The sequence below is a fragment of the Triticum dicoccoides genome, chromosome 1A, assembly GCF_002162155.2.
Source record: "Triticum dicoccoides isolate Atlit2015 ecotype Zavitan chromosome 1A, WEW_v2.0, whole genome shotgun sequence".
Lineage (NCBI taxonomy): Eukaryota > Viridiplantae > Streptophyta > Magnoliopsida > Poales > Poaceae > Triticum > Triticum dicoccoides.
The window spans coordinates 77453468-77458673 of record NC_041380.1 but is presented as its reverse complement, the minus strand read 5'-3'; positions in this window follow the sequence as shown (position 1 = coordinate 77458673).

Below are 5206 nucleotides of genomic sequence, written 5' to 3'. Positions count from 1 at the left end.
GTCGGAGAAGTACCCCACTATCTATCTTAGGGTTCAGGATGGGGGCGGTGGTCGCCGGCGGTGGTGGGGCGGTGGCGGGGCGGTGGCGTGGGGATCGCCGGAGAAAAAGCTTGGCACGGGGGGCTAAAGGGATGGCCGGGGTGGCGGCGGACCGGTGGTGGGGAGTGTTTTCGAGGCGAGCGGGGCAGCGCACCGCCGGCCGCGGGCGACGGGGGTCTGCTGTTTGGCCGGTGGTGGCTGGCGGCTCAGGGGGTGGAGGTTGAAGATGAACCGCAGGCCCTTGATTTCGTATCCAACGGCTGCAAAATCGACTGACCAGAGATGAAAAAGTCAGTCGACCGACATGTAGCCTCACCTTGCTAGTGCGTTCACTTTCGACAGCAAAATTCGGTTTCGACAGTTAAGTTCAGCTTCGACAGTTAAGTTCAGTTTCGACAGTTAAATTCAGTTTCGACTGTTAAGTTCAGAGATGAGCGGCTGATGTATTTTACATCTAGCACTTTGTGGTTATGTATTTTACGTCATGTATTGGAGATCCTATTAGAATTCCACTTAGGTTAATGTTGTTCGTTGTGTCTCTTGTCCTGCTTCAGCATCAGCGTCGTACAACTCACCGGAGCTGCTCCAATGACGAAACCCTCCATCACAGTGGAGCAGTACCTCGGGCTCCATCTCCATACGCCTAAGATCTTCTTCCCCTCCTCCGACAGCCAAGTCATCTGGAGCATCCTCACCGGCCAACCCAATCATGCTGAGATCGACATGGCTTCGCCAAAGAGGTTGTACACTTGCTGCATCTCTTTTTTACTCTACATGTTATATATATTGTCCACTAAGCACTCATAGTAACGAGAAATACGATTATTTTATCCTACTATATGACAAGCAGTGAGGTACCAGGCAACTTTGCTATCCGTGATGGACTCTCTTGAACGCCATCATTATTTATCTCTGCGCGTTTGAGTTGTGCATTTGTCGATGGGCCTGGGAGTTGAGCTAGTATGGCAGTGGCCTGGGTCCAAAGTAATAGAAGTAGCACAAAAACATTTTTTTAGTGTAGGATTTTCCTTGCTCAAGCCTGCCTACTAGAATCGCCAGTGCTTGAAAGGAAAAGTGAATGAAAAATATCAGAATTGGAAAGTTTCCTATGGTACTACTTTTCATGAATTTGGTGCAAAGGAATGGAGCAAAGGAAAATTGTAGTATTTGTTCCTTTAGTGTCTCCTTGAAAGAAAAACCGTACCTCCTTTTCATATTCCTATTCATCAAGCACAAGACTAAGAGATAGTAGCATAATAGCATTATAACCATACATTTTCTTGTGGTTTGACTTAATCTCACCATGCTTTTTGCATCCTGTGATCTTCCAATTGTTGTGAATCAAACACCCAGATTGGCAGAAATCCTGTGTTTTTAAATTCTCTGTTTTGCACGTGCATTCCTATCCTATTCATGTATATTTCCTATCCCTGCATTGTTAGAATCCTCAAATTCAAACAGGCCCTTACTCAATTACTTCTGTTACAGATATGTGTCAAAGAATACCTTGTCTGGTTTGTCCTGCTCCTGCGGCGCTGTGTTCCACCCCAGCTCAACTGCTCCAACGACGGAAGGGTTCACCACAGTAGGGATCCGCTCTCCAAACTGTCTTTCCCCGCCTCAGATCTTCTTCCCCGCCGCCGGCAGCCACGGCAACTGCATTACCATCATCAACTGAGCAGATGACCTTGAGGACTACACGGGTCCGCAAGAGAGGTCGCACTCTTCTGTTCTGCTTACGTTATGCGTCGCTTAATATAATGACATGCTACATTATCGTCGTGTTCACCTATTAGACTCCGAGTCGGGTCCAAACTAATGCTGAAACTTGAGTTTTTAAATGGTTGTGGGGTACATATTGGGGCAGCAATCAGTACTATCTGTCTACTATCTAGTTAATCTCCGGTGTCTACTATGAGTTTCATGTTGGGTGCAAACAAACATTAAAGGAGCCATTATCTGTATTTTTTAACTAAAGCTATTATCTGCCTGCTATCATTGGTTTTGGGTCTATCCACAGTTTGCTACCATCACTCTGGATTTGTGCATGCACTCCTTACATAATCTCACTATGTTTTATTCCTATGCATGCCAGTTATTGTACACAATGGAACTGATCATGTAGAGCAAAAGAGACGAGCCTTGCGTGGAAATAAAATTTCATGTAGACATCGTTCCATGGTGGGCGCAAAGGCAGCCCCCCCCCCCCTCCACCCATTTCGGATCGTAATCAAGAGGAAGATAACTGTTCTAAGGGGGATTCAGAAGGAGAAGACCACTCCTATTTACCCCATGAGGTCTTCGCTCTAACTTGGCATGCTGATGTTGGTAATATCATGCATATGGTGCCTTGCATTGCTTACTGTATACATTAAAGATGTCATCTGCTTAGTTTAGACATGCTTTGTGTCAATGCCATCTGTTTAGTTTCTTTATCGTATATGTGAATCATGCAATGCCATCTTGTCTAGCCAGGCATCATATATGTGAATTTTTCAATGCCACTCTGGTTAGCCAGTTATCTTATATGTGAATTATATCATGCCATCATTTTTTATTACGTGTTAAATTTGTCAACAATTTTCGTACATTCAATTACTCTTCCTGTGCATCAGCCATTCGGCACGGTCATGGAAAAATCTAGAGTGGAAACAAGGTCTTCAGAGTAGACAATGCTATCTGACGAAGCGCATGTCTTGTTGGTTATCGATAGCTCCTCAGAGGAGGATTCAGAGACAGATGACCAGTCATATCCCCCCCCCCCCGAGGTGCATGCTCTAACTTGGCAGGGTTATGTTTCTCATATCGTGTGTATGGTATCTTACATTGCTATGTCATTTGCTTAGTTTAGACATGCTTTGTGTGAATGCCACCTGTTTAGTGTCTAATTACCATATATGTGAATTATGCAATGCCATCTTGTTGCAAGACATTATATATGTGAATTATGCAATGTTATCTTGTTGCAAGGCATTATGTATGTGAATTATGCAATGCCATGATGTTTAGGCAAGCGTCATATATGTGAATTATATCATGCCATCCTTTTTTGTATTTCTCATTGCTTTTGTCGACAATGTTTGTATATTCAACTGCTCTTCCTATGCATCAGCCATTTGAATTGATGATGGAGAAATCTGGAGTGAAAACAAGGTCTTTAGAGTAGACAATGCTACCGCCTGAAGCAGATATCTTGCTGGTTACAGATAGCTCTTCAGAGGAGGATTCAGAGGCAGATGACCAGTCCTATTATCCCCCTGAGGTGTATGCTCAAACTTGGCAGGGTTATATTACTCATATAATGCATATTTGTATTGCAATGCTTAGTTTTTACATCATATACACAAAATTGAATGCCATCTCCTTAGTTGACACATCATATATGCGATTGCCCTCTGCTCACTTCGTTAGTATATAAATCGTATATTTGAATTATGTCATGCCATGATGTTTACATAGACAGCATGTATCTAAATTATGGCATGCCAACCCATTTTCTAAAGACATAATATAGTTATATCATCTCATCCTCTTTACATAGTCATCATATTTTAAATTATGTCATCTATCCATGAATTATATCATGCCATCATGTTTCCATCAACGACATGTTTGTGATTTATGGCATGCCAACCACTTTAATAGACACAACGTATAGTTATATCATGTTATCATGTTTACATAGTCATCATATTTTGAAGTATGTCATTCTATCCTGTTTAGTTGGCCATCATACATGTGAAATTGTGTCATGCTATCCTGTTTAATTAGCCATCATATATGTGAAATTATGTCCTGCTATTCTGTTTGCTTAGACAACATAAATGTGAATTATTTCATGCCCTGTTTTCTTCCCTACTATCCATTGCACCTGTCTATCTTACAATGGCTGTACATTCAATTAATTTTCTTGTTTATCAGCCATTTCAATTGGAGGGAGTGATGGCAGTATCTGTGGGAGTAAAAACACGGTCTTCAGAAAAGATCGTGCTACCTGTCGATGCAGATAGAACCACGGTTGTACTTGCCCAAGAACCAGCCCCACCACACATAACCCACACTCATGCAGATTGTACCCCTACCCAGCTAGACAGAGAACCAGCTACACCCCTTCTAACCCCAACCCCAGCAGATAGACACCCAGTTCCCGTTGACACAGCACCGTCTCCACCACAGAGCACCCAAACACGAGCAGTTAGTAAGGCAACTGCAGTGCCCAAATCACGAGGACCACCACTCTGAACCCGAAGTCAACGCTTAAAGCAGAAGAAGAATTGTTCTCATGTCAGGTTCCATATCTATGGTTCATACTACTTTGCTCTTGCATCACTGTATTTACTGATACCAACTAATTTCAAATTTGAAGGATGCAATTGAAACTCCAATGGCGTAATAGGTATGTTTTAAACCTGTTTCTTCAACGTGTTTGGCTGTTTGCTATTGTAACTTGCTCTATGTTGATTTTAGTTTCAATTGAATAAACAGTTATGTTCTCGTGCCATGCACATTACAAGTGTTGTTATTGCTGTGTAGTTTCCCACACTTATATTCTGTCTACGCTGCTTTGTCTTAAATAGATATGATTCGAACTGTATCTATCTTGATTTGGCAACATAAACTAGAATGATATAGACCATACAGTGACCATACTACATAGATATATGTTTGTTTCATGTTGTTATCCTGTCCACCTTACTACTGAACTGGTTTACCAAAATGAGTTTCATATACTACATTGTAAACCTGAGATGTGTTTTATTGTTTCTCTTTTAGAACGCGGATAAAATATTGGAGAAGAGTACCCTGTTATGCAATGGTAAAGGAAGTAATGCAGATAAGGTTCAAGATAGTGAGACATCCCTGTTGGTCTCCAAGAAAGCTGATAAAAACTATACTGAAGACACTGAGACAACCCCGAAGTCCTGTCTTGATGCAGTGTTCGAGTTACTGGCTACCACTGCTGGCACCAGCTCTTCGAACTCGTTGCATGAATCAGTTTGGCATCTTGAGTCTCAACTTCAAGTTGAAAGACATCGATCAGATGTTATGCGACAGGAAGCCGAAGGACTGAGTAAGTCCCTGCATAATTCAGATGCATACTTTCTGGTGCAACAGCAAGCGTTGGAGGACTTAAGCGCCAAACAAGAGAAAGTTAATAAGCTTGCTA